Source organism: Hemitrygon akajei, unplaced genomic scaffold (genome assembly GCF_048418815.1).
Source record: "Hemitrygon akajei unplaced genomic scaffold, sHemAka1.3 Scf000173, whole genome shotgun sequence".
Lineage (NCBI taxonomy): Eukaryota > Metazoa > Chordata > Chondrichthyes > Myliobatiformes > Dasyatidae > Hemitrygon > Hemitrygon akajei.
The window spans coordinates 843649-856352 of NW_027332059.1; positions in this window are offsets into that span (position 1 = coordinate 843649).

A 12704-nucleotide genomic window follows, 5' to 3' on the forward strand; every position below is an offset into this window, starting at 1 on the left:
CAAAAATGTCCTTCCTCAAATTTGGAGGCCAAAACTGAACACAATATTCTAGCTGTTGTTTCACCAGGGCCCTGTACAACTGCACATGTTCCTCTTTGCTCCTATACTCAACTCCCCTTGTTATAAGGCCAACATGCCATTAGCTTTCTTCACTGCCTGCTGTACCTGCATGCTTACTTTCAGTGACTGATGAACAACGACATCTAGATCTCTTTGTACTTCCCCTTTTCCTAACTTGACACCATTCAGATAGTAATCTGTTCTTGTCACCAAAATGGATAACCTCACATTTATCCACTGCATCTGCCATGCATCTGCTCAGTTACACAACCTTGCCAAGTCACCCTGTATTTTCCTAACCTCCTCGTAATATTTCACACTGCCACCCAGCTTTGTGTCATCTGCAAATTTGCTAATGTTACTTTTAATCCCTTCATCTAAATTATTATTGTATATTGTAAACAGCTGCGGTCCCAGCACCGAGCCCTGCGGTACCCCACTATTCACTGCACCCCTCTGCATTTATCGCACACATGAACCTTGCGTCTACACCTCTATCTATGGAGTCCCATATCAATACTGCAGTCCACTTCTCTTACTGCCTTCGCTCCCTGCTGAGCCACTTAGGCTAGACTCAGTCGCAGTGACTCGCTCGCTGCGGCTTCCGCCTTGTAGTTCTGCCCAGACATCAACAGAATATAAAGTGGTACAGAGAGGAACGACCAGTGGGGTACTATGAACTGGCTTCCCAATTGCTTTTCTGTTCCTTGCATTCACTCAGGCACATCACTCCTGCAACCTCGGGGTGACTACCTCCCTACAGCTCCGATCACTCACATTCTCTAGTTAATGTAAGTGCCGAAGCCCATTGAGTTGCAGCTCCAGTTTCTTAACACGTTGTCTAAAGAGCTTCACCTGGTACAAACGTGGTTATCAGGAAAGATGGAGGTCTCCCGGAATTCCCACATCACTGCCAAAGGACGCAGCACAGTTCCTTGGCCAGTCAGACTGTCTTTACTGTGTACGAACTGATGAAAAATGGAGAGGAGACTTACTAGATACTGCACTCGCCCAAGAACATTGTCACTGACGCACAAGGAGCGAAAACGTTCCCACATCTCCACTCACACAACGGCCACTCCACTTGTCCCTATTTCATTTTTATTTGACCTTTCCAATGAATCGCGATTTAATTGAGCCGGTTGACAGTGCCGAAAGTTCGAGAATATCACTTACGGACCGGTTAGCTGCATCGTCTGACATAGCGGATTCGATTGGTTCGGTGGAATACCAACAAGTGCTCACAATATCCCGTGCGTGGTTGCACAATATCTTATCAATCATTCGCATTATATCATTGTTTCAATATTCTGGTCCTCTTGAAATGAATGTTAATATTGCATGTCCATTTGTCCCCCCTCCACCCCCATCCCTTCCCACCTATCTCCCTCCTGGCACTTACCCTTGTAAGCGGAACAAGTGCAACACCTGAGCTTATAGAAGACATCAGTAGATAAGCTGTCTCCAGAAATAGAGACAGAGAGATCAAGAAAGAGGGGGGAGGTGTCGAAAATGGACCAGGTAAATTTGAGGGGAGGATAGAAGATGGACGCAAAGTCGATGAAGTCTGGCACTTGAGGAAGCCATGGATTGATATATCGGAATGGGAATGGGACATGGAGTTAAAATGTGTGGCCACTGGGAGATTCTGCTTCCTCTGGCGGACAGAGCGTTGCTCCTCAGCAGACTCACAGGTGAAGTGTCGCCTCACCTGGAAGGACTGTCTGGGGCACTGAATAGTGGTGAGGGAGGAAGTGTAAGGGCAGGTGTAGCACTTGTTCCGTTTACAAGGATAAGTGCCGGGAGTGAGATTGGTGAGAAGGGGATGAACAGACAAGGGAGTCGAGTAGGGAACGACCCCTGCGGAGAGCAGAAAGGTGGGCGGGCGGAGGGAAAGCAGTGCTTGGTGGTGGGATCCCGTTGCAAATGGCGAAGTTACGGAGAATTATACGTTGGACCTGGACGCTGGTGTTGTGGTAGGTGAGGACAAGAGGAAAACTATCCCTAGTGGGGTGGCGGGAGGATGGGGTGAGACCAGATGTGCGTGAAATGGGAGAGATGCGTTTGAGAGCAGAGTTGATGGTGGAAGAAGGGAAGCCCCTTTGCTTAAAAAAGGAAGACATTTCCTTCGTCCTGGAATGAAAAGCCTCATTCTGAGAGCAGAATAAACGGAGACGGAGGAATTGATAGATGAGAATGGCATTTTTACAATTAACAGGGTGGGGAGAGGAATAGTCCAGGTGGCTGTGAGAGTCCGTGGGCTTATAGTAGACATATAAGCTGTCTCCAGAGACAGCGACCCAGAGATCAAGGAAGGGGAGGGAGGTGTCGGAAATGGATCAGTTAAATTTGAGGGCTGCAGAGATTGTATCTCATGAAGGGATTGAGCCAAACTGGACTTCACATCAGCAGGCACGAATTTCTATTCATTCGCAATTGAAAGAATACTTCTATTCTGTATCTCTGAATGGTAGGGAAACTGCTCCACTGAAACAGGCGGGCTCCACAGTAGTGAGACAACTCCAGTATCAGCCTAACCCATAAAGAACATATGCAAATACCGGTGCCAGAAAATGGCCAGCAAAATCAAGAGTGATATCGATTTGCTTAGCGACTTTTGTCCCACTTACAACAGGGAGGAGGCCAACCATCATTCACTTCTCGAAATAGCTACTTCCAGAAACAGCCACGCTGAGTAATACTTCCTTCCAATTAACTCACACCACCACACTCTCCCTGCTAACGTCATTGTTTCTCTTATGAGTAGGAAAATGAATAGATACTGTCGTGCCTAGTGTCACGTAATACACATACAATCAGCCTGATGATCAGCTAATCTCACGTAGTTATTTAGGTTGTATGATTAATATATTTACTTGAAATGTGGCATCAGATCGGGAGCAACAAACACTTCATTCGCTTGAACAATTGATTACTAAAGAATAAAAGTTTGCAAACTTTAACTTGAACTTAAAATGGACCCTTAAATCGTGTTTAACTCAGATAGGATTACGAAAATGCACTTTGAAATACCAAATCAAGGAAAGACTCAAAATATACTGCTGATCAGTAGGGAATTCTTACAGACAATATACTTTTCTAAATTGCTTCTTCTTTTTCTGAACTACAATGGATTGCAGCCTGCATTTAGCCTTTTATAAATGCACTTTTGGGCCGTTTCAATAACCGGACGTATCTGTGTTCCCCTGCGGAATTCAGTTTGGAAGATATTCTGAGTCGACTCCTTGTGGTACAACAAGCTCTGTTTGCTGCATTACGCTTCACAGATTAAAGAGTGGGACAACGTCGGGCAAATTGAGGACCAAACGTTCAGACCGTAGAGGAATTCAGAGCCGTCTGCCTACGTTTAACCAGTCTCTTCTCACTGTTGCTGGCCGGTGGAAGGTGCACGATTATCACGCCCCACGACACTGAGTTTCGGGACGGTGATTGCCTTGAAACCTTCAAATATCTGCACGGGATCAACTCGTCCTAGCGCTGTACGCGTACCACAGTTCTTAACCCTCACTTTTGGGGACTCCGTCTATCACTGTCCTAGAGTTTGTGTTTACTTCATTTTGATATATTTGCGATTTGTCAGGGCGAATCAGTTGAACGGCCTGTGCAGTCACTGGGAACGAGCTTAGGACTCACCTTCGGAGAATCTGCATTTACGATTTATGTGTTTTACTTGTTATTTTACTATTCGCACGATTTGTACACCACCCACCGCCCCCCCCCCACACACACGAACACCTTGGGTATTTATTTTATCTGTGCTTTGTTTCTGTTCTTTGAAGGAGTTCTTTTGCAATTTATTGATTCTGTGCATGTCTTGGAGAAGACGAATCTCAAGACGAAATGCTGTATATTGCACTTCAGTTGATACTAAATGAACGTTGAATTTTGAATTTTGATGAACTTTAAACTTTATGTTTTGAACGTGGACATTCAGTGTGACCCTGTGGTCTGCTGTAGAACAGAGGGTGTTCAAGTGCATAATCCCTTAACATTGAAGTCATACGTACATTGACATATAAAGAAGGCTTTATCGAAGTAAATGTTCAGAATTCAACATGGATTCTTCCCTCAGGCCTGTACAGATGTTCAACGCGCTAGTAAGACCGTGTGTGGAGTATTCTATTCAGATTTGATCAGCTAGATGTAGGAACGATGCCTTGAAACTGCATATAGTGCATATTCCTCGGAATTACGGAGATACGCTGTGGAGGAAGTCTTCATTCGTTGGAGCGTGGTCCAATTATAAGTGGCATTGTCAAATGTTTCTGGCCACTGGGACTAGTTACAATGGATGCAAGGTCGTTCTCATGACTCCTGCTGCTGCAGACAGTGGTTGCCCACAGGAAGGCGCTGTTTTAGAGATTCACTGCTACATTCGACGCTATTTTGCCTCGCGTCTTAAATAATGCCCCTGATGCCCGTTGTCAGAAAGGTGTTCCTGATTTTTGAATTTGTACCTAGACGGTCTCTGCCTGCCTGCTACTCTGAGAGCTACTTTGAATTCAGCGTCCCGGGATTTTAACCTGGAGTGTGACTGTGCCTTCTGCCTGGGATTCTGGCTGGAAAATAAGATGACCATGCTGCAAGTTGCGATTTATTCGACGCATTTAAAGAGGAAGAAGGTAACAGGTGAGAAAAATTACACAAGGGGTATCTGTTTGTATAAACATAGCCCAGTGTATGTGTCCCATGGTGGTCTTGGTGATCTGTGAGTAGAATGTGTGTAAATAATCCCGCAGATTAAACTGTGTAAAGTCTCCTGCATTTATGACGAAACTGCATGGATGTTTGCTTTGTAAAGAGTTGGTGGTGCTGTAATTTTTTTTCCCGATGTGGAGTTGGCACTAATGGGCCTCCATACAGTGGTGATGAAAACAACTGAAAATTCGCTGAGCAAATATTGTGGCCGCATTTAATTGCACGCTCTGGAGTATGGGCGTATCTGTTAAATGTGATGGGTAAACAGTGACCAGTAACCTTGTGCGTGAGGAAGAAGATTCGGGTCAGCAAGCATCAGCGAAGTGGCTACGTTATAACTGCACCATATATTACAATATTGGTAAAAGAAAGTGATATCAAAGGTACTGGTCGGCGAGGAAGAAGTACCCGATCTGGTGTTGAGTCGACCCGCAAATAATGGTGGGCAGCAGGAAGAGCAGAATACCAAGACTTACATAGATTAGAAGAATGGACAAGAGAGTGGCAAATGAAATAAAATGTTGGAAAATGCATGCACGATGTTAGTAGAGATAAATGTGCAGACTCTTTTCTAAATGGGAAGAACATCCAAACTCTGAGTTGCAAAGAGACTTGGGAGTCCTTGTGCAAAACACTCTAAATGTTAACTTTCAGGTGGAATCGGTGGTGAGGAGGGCAAATGCAATGTTAGCATTCATTTCATGTGGTCTAAAATACAGGAGCCGTGTTCTGATGCTGAGACTTTATAAGGCAACGGTTGACGTTGTTGTACTCCACATCTAAGAAGAGATGTGCTGGCAGTGGAGAAGGTCCAGAGGCGATTCACGAGGATTAGTCTGGGATAAAAAGCGCTGTCATACGAGGGGTGTGTTAATAGCTCTGGTTCTGTACTCGCTAGAAGTTAGAACAGAGAGGGGATTTCATGGAAACCTTTCGAATGCTGAAAGGTCTAGACAGAATAGATGTGAAAAGGATGTTTCCTATGGTGGGCAGAGTCTGGCATAAGGGGACACAGCCTCAGGATAGAGGGGCGGCCCTTCATCACAGCTTCCGTTCTCCGTTATCCAAACCGATCCGTTCCTTTCATTGTTGATGTAAACGCATCTGACGTGACGGCCGATGCCGACCTTTACCAGCGCGGACCCGATGGGTAGGCCGTCTTCACGTATAGTTTCAACTCGACACAATTCCGCTAAGGAGTGGGAGATAAGGAGATACTCATCATTAAATGGGCCTGAATGGATTCCGACATCGGCTGAAACATCGAGCACTTCTGATCTAAACTGACCTCCAGTACCTTATGTCCTTTCAACAGACACGTCATCTCACTCAACGTCAGGCTCGGACGGCCCTGTTCTTCGATCATTTCAACTTCACAATCACCGCCCGACTCTGCTCGAAGAACGCGAATTCGGACGCCTTCGCACAACGTCTCAGCCCTGTTGGAACGGAGTTTGAACCTCATCCCATCATTTGAACTTCGCCGAACATTGAGTTAACATTGATAACCTGGTCTGCGAGACCCTACAGCACGACTCCACAAAAGAGTGACACCTCTGACAACCGCAAGTACAAGCTGGTGGACCTGCGTTCTGATGCACTTCAGTTGGGCTAATCCTCGCCTGTCTCCAGAAACCCAGCAGCAGGACTGACTGCATTTTCTGCGAGGACAGAAATACATCAGTTAATCGATGCCTCCCATATGCGTTCATATACTAATCTGTCCAGCCTGCGGCCCTTCGGTCTCCTGCGTCCCGAGACAGTCCCCACACGCCCGTAGTCGCACATCGCCATGGGTTTCATCATGGGTTTGCCGTCATCTTGAGAGTGGCAGTTCATCAAACACGCCAATGTCATTGCCTACTCCAGGTATACGTCAGCCGTTGAGAGGGACCTGGTTCTGCAACTTACAGTTCGCCTCCACGCATTATTAAGGACATTATCCCGGACAGGATCTCTGAAATCTTCATCCGCTTCTGGCGAACCGCCTGCCCCGATCCTGTCTTCATGGCTCGCTGTGGAGAAGCCCTCCTTTCAGGTTTCGCAGCCAGGGCTTGTAGTGCACGGAGGACGTTCTAGCTGCCATCCACGCCTACTCTCGCCATGCTATCCACCTTCGGCCCACAGCGGGACTACGTAAGTCTTGAGAATTTGTCAGGTTGTCCATTTGAGATCCAGACCTGTGCATAGAATCCCCTGCCGCAGGTCATAGGCTATTTGAAGGGCATCTATGCAATCGCTTACCTGCTGCACCATCTCACCTGACTTTGACGTGTCCTGTCCCAATGTCAGGTGGTCTACGGAGCAATCAATCTATCTGACTCTGCACCTCCGGAATCAAGGATAGTGGAGGGTTGAGCAGTGTACGCGGCTTTCCAGTTGGTGGATTCATGTTGCCTTGGACACGGAGTCCAGGTGCATCTTGCATCCATCGCACATCAATGACTTTAATTGAACCCAGCCCCATTGTCTCATGGGCGTCAGGGGATGGGCTCCCTGCAGGTCTGCTGCTGCTGACACCCCTCAGCGTGCACATGCAGGCATATCCATATCCACCCATTTAATAGAATTCATCTGCCATCTGTTCCTTACTCACCACAATAGCATATGGACTAATTCCCCATCTGCGTTGTGATTTGCGCTATTGTTTGGTGTATCAATGCCAAAACCGGAGCCCGCACGTAACAGACGAAGGCAGTAATATACTGTATATTTTATTGCTTTGATCCCGCTCTGACTGCGGTGATTATACAAGGAGTTGGATAAATCACCAGCTGAAGTTTGTACATCGAGGAGAGATTTTAAATATGGATGTCTGAGGAGTGCATTTCAGTGAATAAACAGGAAACAATGCGACACCTTCGGTTTGGTCAATTGACTCTGTAGAGTCAACAGCATTATCACCATGGGGGCAGATTGGTAATGACTCTGTCACCGTGGCCAGAGTGGATGCATCGTCGCACATCATTGATGTTTCTGGAGAAGCAATGATAACATCAGCGTTGGAGACGTGATAATAAAAGTGCAGACGAACGGAGAGCTTCTTTGAACAATAAACCCGTGCAGCAAACATTCTGATGCTCGGACATTACATCGGCTTCAGGACTGCTATCGAATAAACCTAATCCGGCTAGTGGCTGTCCAGGAGCAGAGGCAGATGAAAGTGAATTTTATCAAGCAGTGTTTTGCATTAGAACACGAGAAAGATTTCTGACAACAGCAGGAGATTCGGTCGAAAAACAGCTTGACAGTACGACTCTCCAGATTGATTCTGCAATTTGTCCACAATTCTCTGTCAAAGAAAGTCTGAAATGTCCCGTAAGCACTCTCCACCTATAGCCCAGTGACCTGGATGATGTATTGTCTTTGAAATGGCAGCTGGCCTCCACCTTACTTATACCCTCAATGACCTTGAACACCTTTGTTGTGTCCCTTCTCACTCTACGTCGAATTAGTCTAAAGAAATAATTATTTCAATCTTTCGTCAGAGCGCATGCCCCAAGAAACTGAAATGTGTCCAGTCTCCCTCCTCCAGTGCCTTCACATCCCTCACACAATATGGAGACTACAACTGTAGACAACACTCAACGTGTGGGTTCACAAGCGTGTTATGCAGCGTATGGAGAACGGTTCTTACTTTGAACTTCATTGAGCATATTATATAGCCCAACGTTATATTCGCCTTCAGAATCTTTTCTGTGTGTTCGCCAGATGTGGATCGTGATACAGCAACAGTACCAGGGCGCACAAATACGTCTTATACAACGCGCTTTATAACTCAATACCCCTCATTGTATATTAATATCTCATATTTCTATTACCTATATGTAATAAATTCCATTTATTTCCATTAAATTTCATCTGACATTTATCTATCCACATCCGGAATTTGTTTTGATCGGACTGTATTGACCCTGCTACCTTAATGCTACCTTAACATTAAAATTAATGTTACCTTAATTTTGTATTATCGGCAAACTTTATGTGTTTATTAGTTACATGCTTATCCAAATCATTAATGTAAATTAAATACAGCAGCAGCCCCAAAACCGATCCCTGTGGAACTACACTTTCAACATCTTCTAGGTGTGAAAAATGATGCTCTCACTACAGCTCGTTTTCAGTGAATTCAGTACCATTGCACACCTTACTCTCAATCACTACCTCCTGTAATTTAGTTATTCACCTCTTGAGAGATACCTTGTCAAAAATCCTCTGAAAGTCCAAGTAATTGATATAAAGCATTGTCAATTGATATCTGGCTTCTGTGGGAGGCGAGGGAAGAGATTCCCGGGCCTCTGTCGCTGATCCTTGAATCATCAGTGGGGAGGGGAGAGGTTCCGGAGGACTGGAGGGTTGTGGATGTTGTTCCTTGATCCAAGAAAGGGAATAGAGATGAGCCAGAAAAATATAGACCTGTGAGTCTTACTTAAGTGGACCGTAATTTGATCGAGAATATCCTGAGAGGCAAGATTTATAAACATTTAGAGAGACATAATATGATTAGGAATAGTCAGCATGGCTTTGACAAGGGCAGATCGAGCCTTACGAGCCTGATTGAAATTTTCGAGGATGTGACTAAACACGTTGATGAAGGAAGAGCAGTAGATATGGTGTTTATGGATTTCAGAAAGGAATTCGATAAGGTACCTCATGCAAGGCTTATGGAGAAAGTAAGGAGGCATGTGATCCAAGTGGATATTGCTGTATGGATTCAGAACTGCCTTGCCCACAGAAGGCAAATAGTCGTTGTAGATGGGTGATAGTCTGCAGAGAGGTCGGTGACCAGTGGTGTGCATCACGGATCTGTTCCTGTGACCGTTACTCTTCGTGATTTTTATAACAGACCTGGATGAGGAAGTTGAGGGATGGGTTAGTAAGTTCGCTGATGACACAAAGGTTACAGGTTTCGTGGAGGGCTGTCAGAGGTTACAGCGAGATATTGAGAAGATACAAAACTGGGCTGTGAAATGGCAGATGGAGTTCATTCCATATAGTGTGAAGTGGTTCATTTTGGTAGTCAAATATGATGGCAGAATATAGAATTAATTGTAAGACTCTTAGCAGTGTGGGGGATTAGAGGGATCTTCTGGTCCGAGTCCATAGGACGTTCAACGCTGCTGCGCAGGTTGACTCTGTGGTTAAGAAGGCTCTGTGGCCTTCATCAATCGTGGAATTGAATTTAGGACACTGGTCAGACCGCACTTGGAGTACTGTACTCAGTTCTGGTCGCCTCACTAGAGGAAAAATATGGAAGCCATAGAAAGGGTGCAGAGGATATTTACAGGGATGTTACCTGGATTGGGGAACAGGTTCTATGAAAACAGTTTGAGTGAACTTGGCCTTTACTCCTTGGAGCGACAGAGGATAAGAGGTGACTTGACAGATTTGTATAAGATGATGAGAGGCATTGATCGTGTGGATATTCAGATACTTTTTCCCAGGACTGAAATGGTTACCACAAGGGTACACAGGTTTAAGGTGCTGGAGAGTAGGTACAGAGGAGATGTCAGGGGTAGGTGTTTTGTTTATGCAGAAACTGGTGAGTGCGTGGAATGGGCTGACGACTTTTGGATAGGTACATGGAGCTTAGAAAATTAGAGGCTATGAGTAAGCCTGGTAATTTCTAAGGCAAGGGCATGCTTGGCAAAACTTTGTTGGCCAAAGGGCCTGTACTTTGCTGTTTATTTTCTATGTTTCTATGTTTGTAACCACTCTATTGTTGTCATAACTTCCAATTCCCTCTTCATAACGTCTATCACGTCAAGTAAAACATGATATCCAATTTCATGCATTTCTTCAGATATTTCTGTTCTTATCAGCTGTTCTTCCGTCTGATTCTCTATTATTGTTTCCATAATCTTGGCTGTGACACACGTTAAGTTTATTGGTTTATAGTTACCAGGGTCAGTGCATACTGGAATCATCATACATACTGGAATCACCGTACCTGTTTCCAGTCTTTAGAGATCTCACCAGTCATCAATGACCTTCACAAAATGTATGTTTTGGGGGTTATAGATGCCATCATATTCCTTTTTTATGTAGCTTGGATATACAGTGGCATACAAAAGTGTGCCCCCCCCCCCGGCAAAACTTCTGTTACTGTGTGAACAGAACAGAAGATGAACTGATTTCCAAAGGTCATAAAGTTAAAGATGAAACATTATTTTCAAGATTTTAAGCAAGATTAGTGTATCATTCTTGTTTTGTACAATTTTACATGTCGCTGGTAGAGGGGAGAATGAATTCAATTAAATACCAGCAAATTCGGGAAACAAACATCACACGATCCGTAAACAAAAAAAAAAACAGATGTAGATGAAAAGAGGATGGCTTCTACAACACTGGATGGCATCCGTTATCCTCCCAAGACCATGGCCGTGAGCCTGGAAAGTCTTGCTTCAGTCTGTATTGGTAGACCAGCGTCTGTTGTGGCTGTAAATGCCCACACGGCCGTGACAGTCTCAGCTACAGCGACGGCACTTGAAGGCGCTGTCCTCCGGTGTGGCCTTGGTGCTGCTTTTTTGGCGAGTGCACTTTTCTTCAGCAGCTCGCCTCAGCTTCTCTTCTCCTCTCTTTAGACCTTTGTATAAATACAGCCTCCAGCGAGAACGATCGCTTCCAATATCCTACCAGCTCTCGACGTTCGTGTTCAGTGACCTCATGTCTCTCTTGCAGACATCTTTGAAACGAAGATGGGGTCCGCCTTTGTGCTCTCTTGCGGAGGCCAGTTCCCCGTACATCAGGTCTTTCGGGATCCTCCCGTCTGACATGCAGTGCATGTGGCCCAGCCAGCGGAGACCGCGTTATTGGAGAAAGAGTCTCGCTGCCGTGAAGAAGAGTGCTGAGGACTCAGGACCTGTAGACTGCAACCTTGGTGGGCGTCGACAGCTTTCTGTTCTCCCAGACTCTCTTTGTCAGCCTGGCGAATGTTGAGGTTGTCCTTAGCGCTTGCAGCTTTGCCTGGGTGGGGTGGCGTTTGTGCTCTATTAGTGCAACACGCTGTCGCTCAATGATAGCGGTGAGCTTACTTGAGCTCGCTTCAAACCAGTCCAGTGTCTTGCGCCACTGTTTTTTTTTTCCCGAAGACCTTGCGTGCAATGCTGTGGATACTGTCCCTGGTAGAGTCCCATCTCTGCTGAGCATCTCCTCCTGGTGGGTCTGCAAGGAGAGCGTCTCTGCTGATCATCTCCTCCTGGTGGGTCTGCAAGTAGAGTGTCTCTGCTGATCATATCCTGCTGGTGGGTCTGCAAGGAGAGCGTCTCTGCTGAGCATCTCCTCCTGGTGGGTCTGCAAGGAGAGCATCTCTGCTGAGCATCTCCTCCTGCTGGGTCTACAAGGAGAGCATCCTCCAGTGACTTTATAGATTCCCCCGCTTTGTGCGGGTGTTGTGTCTTACCGGCATGGATGCTCTGTTTGCCTGGAGGTTTGGCGTAGTGCGTCTTCTTTGCCCGAGAGTGATCCGTGTCGCAGTCAGCACTCTGAAAGGAGCGAGTCATGAGCACGTTTCTTAGGTGACGGCGACTTGTGATTATCAGGTCGAGCTGGTGCCAGTTTTTGGAGTGGGATGTCGCCAAGACACTTCGAGCTGAGCTTTGGTCTTTCAGTAGGTGTTGGTGACACACAATTCGTGGAGCATGCAAAGCTGGAGGAGTCGTTGCCGGTTGTCATTCATGCTGCCAATCCCATCCGCCCCAGGCAGCTTGGCCAGGAGTTCGTGGTTGGCGCCCACTCCGGCGTTGAAGTCGCCAAGCAGCAGCAACTGTTCCTGACTTGGGATCTCCTGTATCACCACTGAGAGCTGGTTGTAGAACTCGTCCTTTGCGTCTTGTGCTGGGAAGAGGGTTGGAGCATAGACACTGACAAGGTTGACAAGCCCGTCGGATGAGCGGAGTGGAAGCGAGAAAATCCGCTCCGTCCCT